The 15,590-nt window shown below is 43.4% G+C and overlaps 2 non-coding genes and 1 pseudogene across 3 annotated transcripts; all 3 read left to right on the forward strand.

Annotated features, from left to right (window-relative positions):
- Positions 1–1,120: 1,120 nt before the first annotated feature.
- TRNAR-CCU (transfer RNA arginine (anticodon CCU)) lies at positions 1,121–1,193 on the forward strand. Its single transcript has one exon. It is a non-coding gene; the product is annotated as a tRNA-Arg (tRNA).
- Positions 1,194–6,877: 5,684 nt separating this feature from the next.
- On the forward strand, positions 6,878–7,902 carry LOC125555398 (1,4-dihydroxy-2-naphthoyl-CoA thioesterase 1-like; annotated as a pseudogene). The gene is made up of 2 exons (XR_015603159.1): positions 6,878–7,340; positions 7,435–7,902. The product of XR_015603159.1 is annotated as a 1,4-dihydroxy-2-naphthoyl-CoA thioesterase 1-like (transcript).
- A 7,106-nt stretch (positions 7,903–15,008) lies between these two features.
- On the forward strand, positions 15,009–15,081 carry TRNAR-CCU (transfer RNA arginine (anticodon CCU)). The gene has a single exon. It is a non-coding gene; the product is annotated as a tRNA-Arg (tRNA).
- The last annotated feature ends 509 nt before the right edge of the window (positions 15,082–15,590 follow it).

The raw sequence follows: 15,590 nt of genomic DNA on the forward strand, positions 1-15,590 counted from the left end.
ATTTTTCTTATTATAGTGACCATCCATGTCATTGCATACACTCCATAATTTAACAATAGTTGCTAGTTTGAACAAACAAAGATTCAACAACCTTAAGCATAGGTCACATTTACTAAATCGAGCAAGTTCACCTCACAGTTACTAACTAAAAAGATCTAGTAGACCTAAACATAGTTCTAGAAAAGACTGTCGTTCTAAACAAAGATTGCTTGTGTGAAAATTAAGCATAACTACCACCGCATCGCCCTGTGCCTCGTCGTCATCTAATGAGATGTTAATGACTTCTCCGGTCGACGATTTGGTGGCATCGACCTCCGGGTCCTCCATGTTGAGCGCATTGTCGTCGCCAAGCACTACGTTGTTGTAATGCTTGAAGTAGTGGCGGCACCAGAGCTCGCGTTGGTACTCCTGCTCCAAATTCTTCATGACACACCACCACAGCTCCTCCTCGTGCGCCACCCTCCACACCTCCTCCTGGCGCCCTGTCTCGAGGGAGGCGGCGAAGGCGTCCAAGATCTATGTCTCCTTGATCTCCATCTCACGCCCGTCGATCTGTGGGGCTGGGAGGGGCTTCTTCTTCAATTTTCCGTCACGTGAACGACATCGTTCGGTTCCACCGATGTGCACCGTATACCAGAAGATGTTAGTCCTTGCGCTGGTATGCAGGGCACATATGTTTTGCTGAGCCCAGGTGCCACATGTGCACGCTGGAGGGTGGTCAGCGTGGATCACAACAGTGGTGGTGAGGATGAACATGCCAACGAAGGAGGGGACGGTGGCGGCGGCGATGGCGTGTAGCGGCTGAGGTAAGGATCACTGACGTAGGCGCCAAATATGGTGGCGAGACTGCTCGAGCTAGAGAAGATGTTGAGGAGGGTGGTAGCGTTGACACTCGACATGTGGTACACCGTCCTCAGGTACACCAACATGTTCTATATATAGTGTTTCGATCGTCTCTAGCTTTTACAATGTCTCAGTTCCTTGTGACAAACAAACGCATATTCGTTTAGTTTTACTAGTTCAAAATTAAATCAAAAGATAGGGATTCATCTTTTGTGAAATTCGGTTGCCACTTGCCAAGCTGTTTCTAGAGAACATCTCATTAAATTTTCTCATAGTAGCGCCTGTAGCTCAGTGGATAGAGCGTCCGTTTCCTAAGCGGAAGGCCGTAGGTTCGACCCCTACCTGGCGCGTTTTTGAATTTTGTTTTTCCTTTGAATTCCAACAAAGCTAACCTACCTGGCGCGTTTTTGAATTTTGTTTTTCCTTTGAATTCCAACAAAGCTAACCTACCTGGCGCGTTTTTGAATTTTGTTTTTCCTTTGAATTCCAACAAAGCTAGACATGGGGCTTGTGTCTATAATCTGATGCAGTATTGCCTCCGACGAAGACGACTCAGCCTCTTTATCGGACACTTATCTTCATCTTCCCCTCGTGCTCAGGTATAGGAACGTTTCTTTTTCTAACTCTCGATCGTTCTCGACTGCTGCTAGCTGCATGTACATACAGTACAGAGACAGAAAGATAGCAACTGGATCGTCATGATCTATCATTTAATAGTTTTGTATCCAGATCACCCATCCAGCGAGGCTTTTCTAGTTGTTACCCCTTTTGTTTTGCGAAATAGTTGTTACCCCATTTAATGGAAAGTTTGTCAGTTTTATCCTATCTAACGATTTATCATGTGATTCTTATGACATGTAGTTGTTATCCCTTTTGTTTTGCGAAATAGTTGTTACCCCATTTAATGGAAAGTTTGTCAGTTTTATCCTATCTAACGATTTATCATGTGATTCTTATGACATGTACTCCCTCCGTTCCAAATTACTTGTCGCAGAAATGGATGTATCTAGAACTAAAATACATTTAGATACATTCATACCTGCGACACGTAATTCGGAACGGAGGGAGTACAATGGTTGATAAGATAGTCTTATTTTAAGTCTTGCATGTAATTTAGAGATGACAAAGAAAAATATCTACAATGAGTTATCTCTTAGTCTTATCATCCATAACTAGCTATTCCTAAAAACGTGATGAGATATATTACGGTAAGAGATCATCTCTTATCTTCTCTTAAGAGAAGACAAGTCTTTTCTTATGAGTTCTCTTTCACCCACTTTATTATTTATCCTACATGACACTCCTAAGATAGTATCATTGTACATGCTCTTAGTTGTCAGGTACATACAGCATGCCACGTCATAACTTTTCTTATGTTGTTATTTTCTGCCCCCGAACAGGTAAAATGTTTTATAGCTAAACATAATTTCTTTTCTAGTGATCATCGGGAGTACATACGCACCGCTTCAACTTGACGAGCTTTTTTTCATCAGGCAACTCTTTGTTTATTGGTTCCACCTCATTCTTCATCATATTTGCTGTGAGATGTTGCATCGACAACTTTTTCTAGCAAATTATTGGCGGAGGGTGCTATAGTAGAGATTCTTTGCTTCTCTAGTAAAAATGAGGACGATGTCTCTACACATACAGTGCATATGGTTGAAACAAAACCAACCATGCCTAATGTTTTTGCAAAGGTGTGATTCTCTTAATAAACAAATAATAATAATAATAATAATAATAATAATAATAAACAATGGAGTCTAGGCCACGACAAGCGTCCAAACTCACAAGCCACACGGAAATTCAAGCAAACGTACACGCTTAATTAGGTGCAATGCGCTCTCTCTCTCTATGTTAATCAAGCATTTGAAAATTGTTAAATGTGTATAGAAAAAATCTTTCTCATGTATATGAAAAATGTATACAAAAAATATACAATGTGTATGAAAAAAAACTTGATCATCTATTCAAAAAATGTCGCAGCTTGTGAAAAATGTTACTCAAGCATTCGAAAAATGTTTCTAATGTATACGAATAATGGATACACAAAATATACAATGTGTATGAGAAAAGTTGATCATATATTTGAAAAAAATATTAATCAAGCATTCGAAAAATGATAAATGTGTATATAAAAAATGTTTCTAATGAATATGAATAATATATACAAACAATATACAATGCGTATGAGAAAATGTTGATTATGTATTTGAATAATGTTAATCAAGTATTTGAATTCTTTTTATTCAAGTATTTGAAAAATATTAATCAGGAATTTGAAAAATGTTAAGTGTGTATAGTAAAAAATGTTTTCCATCTATATGAATAATGTATACAGAAAATATACAATGTGTATGAAAGAAATGTTGATCTTGTATTTAAAAGATGTTAAGCGTGCATAAAAAACTATTCCTAATGTTTACGGAAAAATGCACAACATACATTAAATAAGAGTAGATATAAAAACATATATATTTAAAAGAATTTAATTCTGTATTTAAAAAATGTTCACCATATATTTTTAAACTGCTGACCATGTATTCAAAAAATTGTTCAAAACATGTTAAGTGTGTCAACAATAATGTTTCACGTGTACACTAAAAATATATGTTGTGTAAAATTGAGAAAGAAACAAAGAAAACCAGTGAGAAAAAAAGAAGAAAATGGAAACCCCTAAAAAACCGGTGAAGAAATGAAGAAAATCATAAGAAAGAAAACAACAGAAAAAAAAAACCCGATATAATCAGACAGTCCTGCGACGAAAACCACCACGAGGGGAGGTCCTACTCGGCACCTTAAGCACCTCCGAAGCGAACTGGCACTCACAGGAGAACTAGTGGGCCGGCCCGTAGCGCACAGAAATACTGTAGCGCAAAAACCACCAAAAAAAGGAGTACTACGCGGGGAGTCCAACTCAAGCCACACCTCTCGCGCAAGATCCTGCATAACACCGGACCATTCGCCTACTTCCGATTAATTGCAGCGCGCTACGCTTAACAACTATCCTAGCGGCCCTATGTGAAAGAGAACAAGTTCACTAGTATGGGATTATTTTTTACCAATTGACCGGGCAGGCCAGTTAACCGTTGACTGTTCACAAAATATGTGTAAGTTTTTTGAAAAAATAGGAATTAAAAAACCATTCACAAAAGAAAGATCACTGGTTAAAAAAAGGTTCACGAATTTAAAAGAAAAAACTCACAAAATGGAAAAAGGTGCATTGTTCTTCAATTAAAGTTCATCAATTTTGGAAAAGTGCATTGTTCTTCGATTTGGAAAAAAGTTCATTGATTTTGAAAAACAGTTCATCGAATCTGAAAGAAAGTTCATCGAATTTGAAATAAATTCATCATAATTAAAAAAAATCGTCGAATTTGAAAAAAAGTTCATCGAATCTCGAAAAAGTTCAGCAGATTTGACAAAAAGTTTACCAAATTAGAAAAAAGTTTATCAAAATTTTAAAAGCTTCAGCGAATTTTAAAAAAGTACATCAAAATTTAAAAAGGAAAGGACAAAAGAAAAAGGAAAAGGACAAAAGAAAGTAGAAAAAGAAAGAAGAAAAAGAATAAAAGAAAAATAAAGAATAAAAGAAGGGAAACGTTGCTTCTTACCATATCCGGCTTGGTGGCGGTTTGGTAAACGTAGCGTGGTAACACGAGGGAGGTCTCTAGTTTTATTCACCGGAAGCGCATTGTTTTTGCGATTTAACAAATGAGAAGAAAAATTAAACGGGCCGGCCCAGCTGGCGGGAGGTGGTGTGCGCTGCAAGCACCCGTTAACAAAATGCACATTAACCGGCGCCTACAGCGCAGAATAGGATTTACCCAGGATGAACGCAGCAAGCAAGCGAGCGAAAACCCGAAAATGGGCCGGGCCATAACTGCGGACACTTCCAGCGATAGCCAAATGGACCAGCCATCATGTCGAAATCACTGATTAAGGAGTACTCGTTGCAAAGAACACTCCACTTTCCCAGGTTGCGACAAGTGGCGCACATGCAACACGCCACTTGTCGCAACCTGGGAGTTTTCCCTTTTTTCGTAGATCCGTTTATTCAAAATGTTTTATCTTTTAAACCGTGCATCTAAATCTCGAATCGTTTTTATCATTGGATTCCTCGCGTCGAGATCTTCAAAACTAGATTCCATGTTAATAGGTTTTGACGAACTTTTTTTCAAGAAAAAACCGGACGGAAAAACCGGGTGAAAAAACCAAACCGGGAGCATGGTTTTTTTCCCTTTCCGAAAGAGGCACGCCCGTGCTTCTCGCGAAATCACACCCATACCTCTTGTGAAAGCAAAACCGTGACTCTCATGAAAGGAAAAAAAACATCTTTCTCCTTTTAGTTTTTCTGGCGGACCGGTCGCGCAAGATCTTTGGTCTTCCCCCGGAACCGATGAAAAAGCAGGTCGCTTCTTATGGACTCGCTCAGAATGATTCTTTTATATCTAAGGGGAAAACGCATTTTTTTTTGTTTTCGAAAGGCATGGCCGTGACTCTCGCGAAAGCACAACCGTACCTCTTGCGGAAGCAAAATCGTGACTCTCGCGAAAAAAAATAGAAAACACGTATTTTTTCCCTTTCTGAGAGGCACGGCCGTGACTCTCACGAAAGCACACCCGTGCTTTTCGCGGAAGCAAAACCGTGACTCTCACGAAAGAAAAAAACAGAAAACGCGTTTCATTTTTCCCTTTCCGAGAGGCACGGTCGTGACTCTCGCGAAAGCATAACCGTGCCTCTCGCGTAAGTAAAACCGTAACTCTCGCGAAAGAAAAAAAAACAGAAAACACGTTTTTTTTCGTTTCTGAAAGGCACGGCCGTGACTCTCGCTAAAGCACAACCGTGCCTCCTACGAAAAAAAACCGTGACTTTCGCGAAAGAAAAAAAAAGAAAACGTGTTTTTCTTGTGCAATTTTTTTTAATTGTTTTTTGATCGAAAAGCTAAGTAAGACCGGAAAAAAACCAAAACGCCGAAAAAACCTAGAAAAAACCGTTTAAAAAGCCGAAAACTCATGCGGAAAAATAAAAAAAAATAAAATCCGGAGGGAGCGTCCAGAGCGCGACACGTGGCGAATGACTGAGAGCATATCAAGTGGCGCTGGTCGTTACGAGGCTTCCGAAGGAGCGCTCGTTAACTAGTTACTCCCCCATCATGTCTCTGTCCATCACCACGTGAGGAAAATGATAGCCAAATGGGCCAGGCATCACGCAAAGGATGATATAACTGATGGTTCACATGGGCTGTATAGAGTTTCGATGGAGATGAGGTGGCTCTGACCTTAGCCGTGCGTGCGCTAGCTGAGCTGCTCTCATCGAATTTGAAAAAAAATACATCAATTTTGAAAAAAGTAGAACTATTTTGAAAAATGTTCATCGATTTTGAAAAAAAGGTTCATTAATTTTAAATAAAATCTGTCAACTTTTAAAGGATTTCTTCAACATTTATTTTTTATCAATTTTGAAAAAAGGTTATTGATTTTGCAAAGAAAATCACGATCCATTTTCTAAAAATTTCATCTATTTTGAAAAAGAGTTCAGAAACGCATTTATTAAAGGAAAAAGAAAACAAAAAATAAAAGTAAGAAGATAAATATAAAATCTGAACAAAACAATTCCAAGAAAAGAGAAAAAAGAACAAGAAAAAGGAAAAAAAAAGGGGGGGGGGAATGAGAGAAAAGAAGGAAGAAGAAAGACCGAAGAAGAAAGAAGAAAAAGGAAAAAAAAAGAAGAAGAAAAGAACGAAGATGTAAATAAACACATCAAATGAGGGTGGCCGGTTGGTTACTGTGCCGTACAATGAACACCTAGATCGTGGGTTTGCGAAATGTACAATAACAGACCCCTGAAGCGCCGAATAGGAAATGACGAAAATGGTAGCCACATGGGCCAGCCATCACACAAAGCGTGATATCAGTGGTAGTGGGCCACGTACGCTTACCAAAAAGTCCATGGGCCGTATAGAGTTTCGATGGAGGTGACCTGGCTCTGACGCTAGCCGTGCGTGCGCTAGCTGTGCTGCTCTAGAGGCATCAATTGCCAAACAAAAAGGTCATCCAACTACACTACTAGAGCTTCAGCACTGTGCGTACTACTGCAAGCGATCATTGCACGGCTGGCCCCTGCTTCTTCTTCATCTACGTAGAGGCGGCCGGGCGCTGCGAGGTGCTCCCACGTAGCAGCCATGGCGGCGGCGAAGCCCGGTAGTAGCGACATCGACACGGCGGAGCTGGACCGAGTGCTACACGCGGTGGGCTTCCAGATCGAGACGGTCTCCCCCACGCTGCTCGACGGGAGGCTACCCGTCACCGAGCGCTGCTGCCAGCCGTTCAAGGTGCTGCACGGCGGCGTGTCGGCGCTGGTGTCGGAGGCGCTGGCCAGCATGGGCGCGCACATGGCGTCGGGCTACCGCCGCGTCGCGGGCGTGCACCTCAGCATCAACCACTTCCGTCGTGCTCGCCCGCGCCGTCCCCGTCCACCTCGGCCGCTCCACGCAGGTCTGTCTGCAGTCTGCACTGGACTCCGAACCTAATCGTCTAGCTATTCTCCCTCTGGCTCGGACATGCATGGGATAATTCAGAATCAATTCAGGTGTGGGAGGTGAAGCTGTGGAAGATGGACCCGTCGGCGGAGATGAAGAAGGGGCCGCAGATCGCCGAGGCCAAGGTGACGCTGCTCTGCAACCTGCCCGTGCCGGACAACCTCCACCACGCCGGCGACGCCCTCAAGAAGTACGCCGCCGATGGCGCTGCACCTGCACCAACCACCACCGCCACCAGCAAACTGTAAAACTAATTATGTGTACGATATGTCTACTAGTTAAACCAGATTCTAGCAGTTAGTGCGTGTTGTGTACTTGTGTTGATCCGTTCGTCGGTCGATCACAAAAAACAATGTTCTGTTCTTGAGTCGGTTCAGTTAGTTTGTCCATCCATTTACACGCACTGATGTTCTTTTGATTGATTGATCAATCAGTTGGATCAGTTGGGGGTTCTACAAGTCAGCACGATCAAAAGCGTGCCCAAGAAAAATCGATGATAATTAAATACAAGTGCAAGTTAGTAGACCAAACAAACACATCATGTGCTCTCACTGTCTGTGCCTGCATTTGCTCACTCTTAGCTCACTTCATAGTAACATTAACTTCAAGATATATTTTTTCTCTATTTTTTTACTGGAATTCAAAATATAGTGGCTATACTGCTCATGAGTAAGTGATCTAATCCTATAATGCAGGTCATACTACTCGTGAGTAAGCAATCAAATACCGGTTCAACTACTCGTGAGTAAAGAGTTAACCACAAGCAAGTATCCCGAGCGACTTTCATGGCGGAATGGACAAGCTAACCAAACAAGAACGTCATATATATGGCTTTACTAAAGGCATTTTCCTTGTGCTCTAATCATATATCTTGTCGACACTAGTGGTGGGTCCAGGACCGAGGCCGGGGGGGTCTGGGCCCTGGGCCTGCAGAATAAATACTGCCTTTAGTATAGCATCTTGGGCACTGTAGCCGGCCTAGGGCCCGGGGTTTGGCCCAATCCCCGGTCTGCCCCTGGGCACCACTATGGTGACAAACTACCCATGTGGCATAGTACTCACGAGTAAGCGATCGGATCATAACAAAGGGTAAGCAATCGAATCCAAAAATACCGGTGAAACTGCTCGTGCGTAAAGAGTTAACCACACATGGGTAACTTGGCGTGACTATCAATGTAAAATGGACACGCAAAGCAAACAAGAATGCCATACATGGTTTTGCCAAAATGCATTTGTCTAGTGCCCTCATCATATATCTTGTCATGATTATCGAGTCAGAGCCCACGTTGTGAGTAATTGATCACATCTGAACATACTTACTACTCATGGTAAAGAGTTAACCACAAACGAGTATATATATCAATGCGACTACGGAGGCAAAGTGGACAAGCTACCCAAATAAAATTGCCATGTATGGCCTTATAATATAAAAAACACATTTGCGTGTTTTTATACACGATTGATTTTTAGACATGATCCGCGACTTTGTGTGTTTTGAGAAAAGGGGGGGAAGGAAAAGCATGCGGTACTATCGAACTTGATGGTGTTCTATGTACAAATAGCAAAGTTCTTGCATAATATTTGCAAAGGATTTTATTACCTTTTTTTTCACACATTTAATGAGTTTTTTTTACCAACTCAGTACATTAAGCTATGTCCACTTTAGATCATTGGGCTGTGTGGGCTTACAGAGGTATGCAGTTTTTTTTTATCACATGCCTACGGCGAGAGCCCCACATTACTGGACGCCTCTATGTCTCGCTTCACATGAGATAGAGGGAAGCCTCGCCTGAAAGGAGGCACGAGATGGGCCGGCGCAAGCGCACTGGAGGACAGAGCCTCGTTTTTTTTTCACGTTTTTTGTTTTTGTTTTTTTTGCTTTGTATTTTAGTTTTGTCTATAGTTACAAATATTCTAAATAAATATATTACAAAAAAACTTTACGTAAAACATTTGAAAAAATGTTAACCAAGCATTTGAAAAATATTAAATGTGTATACAAAATGTATAAAAAAACTTGATTATGTATTTAAGAAATGTTAATCAAGCAGATGAAAAAAATGTTAAATAAGTATTTGAAAAATCTGAAATGTTTATATAAAAATGCTGACCATGTATTAAAAAATGCTTAGAAATTATTTAAAAATGTGAATAAGGCATTTAAAAGAAGTTAAATGTGTATAGAAAAAAATGTTGAACATGTATTATTTAATCATGTACTTGAAAATGTTAATCAAGCTTTTGAAAACGTTAAATGCATATAGAAAAAATAGTGACCATGGGTTCCGAAAATCTTAATATTATTTTTATAATCAATCATAAGAAAAATGTTAAAAATTTGTACAGAAACAATGTTGACAGTGTATTAACTAACATGTTAAATGCGTATTAGATATATACCCAAAAAAATAAAATGTGTATGGATAAAATTAGACATAAAAATATAAGTATTTAAAAAATGCTAACCATGTATTTTAAAATTTTAATCTTGTATAATAAATATATTTTTGATGTATACAAAAAATGTTGAATGTGTACCAAAAAATTTCACAAGTGTTGAAGAAAAAAACCCAACAAAAATCGATAAAGAAACTTAGAAAAACAAAGAAATCCAATAACACCCTAAAGGAGAAACAAAGGAACCAAAAAAACAGAATGGAAGAAAAGAATGCAAAATAAGGGGAATAGAACGTCGTGAAAGAAACATGATGAAAACCGATGAAAATCAAGAAAGAAAAGGTCATCAATTGCCAAACAAAAGAACATATATGGATGGATGGATGGATGGATGGATGGATAGGATAGGTTCATAACCTTCATCCAACTACACTACTATAGCTTCAGCACTGTGCGTACTACTGCAAGCAATCATTAAAAGGCTGACCCTTGACCCTGCTTCTTCTCCATCTACTTAGTGTCTGTTACACCTGACCTAACTAGGAAAATATTTACCAGTCAGATGTATGCAAACCCAGCACACGAGAGCCATGCATGAGCTGGCCTGAGTCTAATCTTAAAAAAAGACAATTGCTGAGCATGAATTTAGTTGATCGCGTTGAATTATAAGGACAAATACAGAATTACAGATATATAGCATTATGGAAACATCACCTTGGTATGGGCACAAACTCGCCCGCAGCTTTGCCACGGGCTCCTCCTCCTCCTCCTCCTCCTCCTCCTCCTTGATGTTGTTCAAAGGGAAACCACTCCCACTCCCTTGCGGGGTCGCCGAGGGCTGGACCTCAACGCTAGCGGTGCTACCAAGGAAGGTGCTCCTAGAAATGATGACACCATTCAGAGGGAAGCCACTACCCTGCGGCTGGGCGGTCGCCGAGGGCTACACGTCAGCATCATTCCCCGCCTCCGCATCTGCCATAGTTGGCGCCACCTCCTGGATGCATGCAACCGGCGAGGACCTTGCGAGGCCCTCGCCATTCCTCCTCTCCTCCCTGAACCGCCCACCGAGTGACAGCCTGAGGCTAAGGTCCACCACCCCCGGCCCATGTATCCATGTGATGGGCCTTGTGCTCGCCGTCATCGCCCCTGCCGATGCCCTCACGCTAGAGCTGGACGGAGGGTACATGGGGCTACAGATGCGAGCGGCTGCGGCTGCGCGGCCCCGGAGCGGTGCCGTTGTGCTTCAGTTTCACCTTTAGCTTGTCCCGACCGAGCAAAGGGAGGGGCTTTTTGGCCCCATCTCCGGCAAACTCTGTGTGGCCAACAGACGATGACGATGCAACAGCTCACCGTGTGTACCCGTCTATCTATATCTAACCGTAGTTACATACATTTCAAACTTTTTTTCAACAAACCAGATGGAACTCATGCAAACTTGGCCGGATTTCATATCAACATGACGGATTTAATGCAAACTAGACAAAGACGGTTACATTTTGGACATACTTTCAACTAAAAACAAAACCAGACTAGTTTAGGTCCGGCGGCGGCGGCGGATATCCATTCCGATGATATGATACCCTCGACTAGCCTACTGGCGGCCGTGGCGGGTCTCTAACATCGTCCCCATGACTGGCTGTGGTGAGCCCCGGATGTATATGCTTCAGCGTAAAGGAGGGCTCGCTTCCCCATCGCTCATCAGAGTGGAACCGCCGCCGGATACTTCAGCCGGAGGGGAAGGGTCCCTATGCTGCACTGACCAAAGTTGGTTCTTGGGTAAAAGGACGACGGTGGCCGACGAGAGGGCAAGACACCGGCTGTGTACACCGGCGGTGCCTCGACGGTGGCCTTCATGGGATCCAAGCGGCGGCGGCCTCCTGCGTTCTGCTTCTCCTTGTTGATGGCGGCAGGCGCAGATGTGCGGGCCACCACCTCGTCGACATCTATGTAGTCGGCTTCTTTCTCTGCTTGCATGGTGTGGCTATGCGCGCGTAAAGGACGGATGGCGTGGTCGCAGACACTGACGTGGTACGGCGCAGCGTCATCGACGATGCTCGTGCTGCAATGCTCCCCGCCGTGCTGGCCTGGAGCAACTCGCCACTCCTCCATGAGCTAGCGAGTTGCTGAACCATGTGTCGGCTTGGGGCTGCAACTTGCTCCGTTAGGCTAGGCGAGGGAGGTGGAGCGGCGAGTTGCTGAACCATGTGCCGGCTTGGGGCTGCAACTTGCTCTATCAGGCTAGGCAAGGGACGTGGAGCAGCGAGCTTCCTCGCTTGTATCTGCCGGACTCGGCGGGCCACCTAGCTGGAGAACTGCTCTTCCTGTTTGTCGGATGCTATCGTAAGAGTGGGGAAAATGGTGGAAGGAGGAGATGTGGAGCGGCGGAGTGGTGCAATTCTTGCCTGGTCTCTGACCTCGTTTAAATTGAGGGAGCACGGGACGAGCTTTCCTGGCGTTGTATTTAATGTTGGCCCGCTCGTGAAAAGACATGTGGCCAGAGTAGGTTTTTCGGCTTCTACGCGGGGTTTAATGAAGGTGTTTGAATGCATCGAGGATGCGTGTTCAGTCAGGCGTTAGAATCAGACATACCTTCGAACTGAAAATTATTCTACCAGTAAATTGTAGATTTTGTGTCGAAACTATATGTGTGTATCTACATGTTAGAAAAGAAACTATGATGAAAATCTCACTCGAGTCAACTGCATCAACTTAAGTTTTAAGTAAGACTCTAAAAATAAAAGATTCACCCATGTGATCTGTCCCCCTCCCCCCACCCACGCACACACAAAGAAGAAGAGAAAAAGTCATATGGCGAGTTTTTTTTTGAGTGGGAAAGCCTCTCGTATGATTTATTGCTTTGTCAACAGGGTTACATCGTGTAAAACATAAGGCAATAAAAAGGATGGTGGATCAACTCTAATTGATTATCATAAGCATGTTTTGCAAGATGATGAGCCACATGATTAGCTTCCCTGGGACAAAACTCAAAAGAGATACCATCAATCGTCTGGGCTTTCGCAAAGCATTCCACCAAGGTTGCAGTATATGGACTGAACATATCAACCTCACCCTTGCATGCATATTTATCAATTCCAGCGAGTCGGATTCAATGAGAATATTTTTGCAACCCAACCTCTCGAGCAGCTCCAGCCCCTTCAACATTGCCAAAGCTTCTGCTGAGGTGGCATCAAGAGTAGAGCATTACTTTCATCTTTCTGTACCGCCTAATGAGCATTGATGTTGAGCGTATATACCGTGAGCATGAAAATGACGGAGTATGTTCACCGTTTGTTCGTTTGATCATCTTTGATTTATCTTAACTATTTTTTCTATGTATGTTACGGTGGTCGCCCTCAGATAAGTATGCCAAATTAGTGTGATGACACAAGGAAACACCTAAAATTTGTCGCAGAATCTGGATAGTCTAATCTCAGCATGAACTGCGAGGAGACCAAACAGTCGCGAGAATCATGCGGAGGCTAGCACAAAGGGATCACCCCCTTATGTGCTGCCATGCAAACCCTACACGCCCCGACCTGGACTACCTTGTGTATCACCCTCCTGTTTTAGGTGGTGCTAAGCGCCAACCAGCTGCAGGCAGAAAATACTAAGCCGTCTTCATACCCGTTTGATGCGCGCATGTATGACTCTTTGATCTCCTTTTACCTCGGCACTCTTGCCTCTTGTGGCACTGCTCCAGTCACGTGGCGCGCGCTACACCAGCGTCCCCTTCCCTTGCAACATTCACGCATGAACCATCCCACACTGATCACCTAGCACCACGCTCACGGCATCAGCCACCACGCCGTCCCATAGTCGTAGCACCGTCTGCAGCATCGCCACACTCATCGCATCATCACCTTGCAGTAGCAGCTTCACTCGTCCCCATCGCAGGAACAACTCCACCGCTTCCCTTGCAACATCGCCTTTGCCTTGTCATCGGCAGCCATCGTAGCTGCAACTCATCTGCTCCCTCACATCACCAGCAATGGTCATCGCAGCACCGCCTTACCACATCCCGATGACCGTCGATGGATCTCCAACGAATGCTGTCTTGCATGACCATCATAGATAACCTCCAGTGGCTTTGTAGCAATGTTCTCAAGGCGATGATTGAGAACATAAGAATTTTGGTGCATATTTTCTCTTGATTATAGTGATCATCTACGTCATTGCATATACTCCACAATTTCAACAGTTGCTAATTTGAGCAAACAAAAGATTCAGCAACCTTAAGCATAGGTCACACTAACTAAATCAAGCAAGTTCACCTCACACTTACTAACTAAAAAGATCTAGTAGACCTAAACATACCTCTGAGAAAAGACGGTCGTTCTAAACAAAGATTACTAGTATGCATAATTAAGCATAACTGCTGCCACACCGCCCTATTCCTTGCCTGATGAGATATTAACGACTTCTTTGGTCGGTGGGTCCTCTATGCTGAGCCCATTCTCGTCTCCAAGCACTACGTTGTTGTAATGCTTGAAGTAGTGGCGGTACCGTTGGTACTCCTACTCCAAATCCTCGATGACCCACTACAGGTCCTCGTGAGGAGCCACCCCCACACATCGTCCTGACACTCGGTCTCGAGGGAGGTGATGAAGGCTTCCAAAAACTATGACTCCTCGATCTCCATGTTGCGCTTGTCGATTTGTGGGGCCGGGAGAGACTTCTCCCTCGATTCCATCTGTGAGCACTGTCGTTCGGCTCCACCGATGTGCACTGTACACCAGAAGACATTAGTCCTTGGGCTTGTATGTAGGACATATCTGGTTCGCTGAGCCAGGGTGCCACACATTGCACACTGGAGGGTGGTGGGCGTGGATCGCAGTAGTGGTGGTGAGGATGAACATGCCAAAATGAAGGAGGGGACGGTGGCGATGGCAATGGTGGTGTAGCGGCCGAGGTAGCTAGGTATCACTAACGTAGGGGCCAAAGACGGTGGCGAGATTGCTTGAGCTAGAGAAGATGTTGAGGAGGGCGGTGGCGCTGACACTCGGCATGTGGTACACCGTCCTCAGGTACACAAACATTTTGGACAGTGTTTCGATCGTCCCTAGCTTCTCGGACGTCTTGTTCCCTGTGACAACAAATCCATATTCGCTTTGTTTTACCAGTTCAACATTAAATCCAACGAAATGGATGGTATTCATGTTTTGTGAAATTCAGTTGCCCCTTTCCAAATCGTTTCTATTCTCCATCTCATTGAAAATTAGACACATCAGCGCCTGTAGCTCAGTGGATAGAGCGTCCGTTTCCTAAGCGGAAGGCCGTAGGTTCGACCCCTACCTGGCGCGGTAATTTTTTACTCTAAATTCCAACAAAGCTCATCCGCTGCCGCCAGTCCTCCATAGGTCCATTTTGTGAAGGAGCCGCCCAGAAAAATGCAGCTAGCTGTAGCTGGATGCACATTATGGAGGGAGCCGGCATTTTCGGTTGTCGATTAATGAATCGACTCAATTCTAGTTCTTACCCATTGGTTTAACTTTTTCACATAAATTACCCCAATTGCATCTAGAGTACCCATTCTTTTTTGTTTGCGGGTGATCCAGAGTACCCATTCAGGAAGGTTTTCCGAGTTTTTACCCTATTTAATGAAAAGTTTTCTCAGTTCTTGCCCCATTTAGCGATCTATCATATGATTCTTAGCCGTCAGAAACACGCGGCATGCCACGTCATAATTTTCCATATCTTGTCTTATAGCCAAACACAATTTTTCTGTTCTATAATGGTCGTCGGGTATACACACACCGCTTCGACTTGATGTGCTTTTTTCTTCATCACGCAACCCTTTGTTTATTGGTTC

This window comes from Triticum urartu, chromosome 5A, assembly GCF_056163025.1.
Source record: "Triticum urartu cultivar PI428250 chromosome 5A, HENAU_Tu73, whole genome shotgun sequence".
NCBI classification, from domain to species: domain Eukaryota; kingdom Viridiplantae; phylum Streptophyta; class Magnoliopsida; order Poales; family Poaceae; genus Triticum; species Triticum urartu.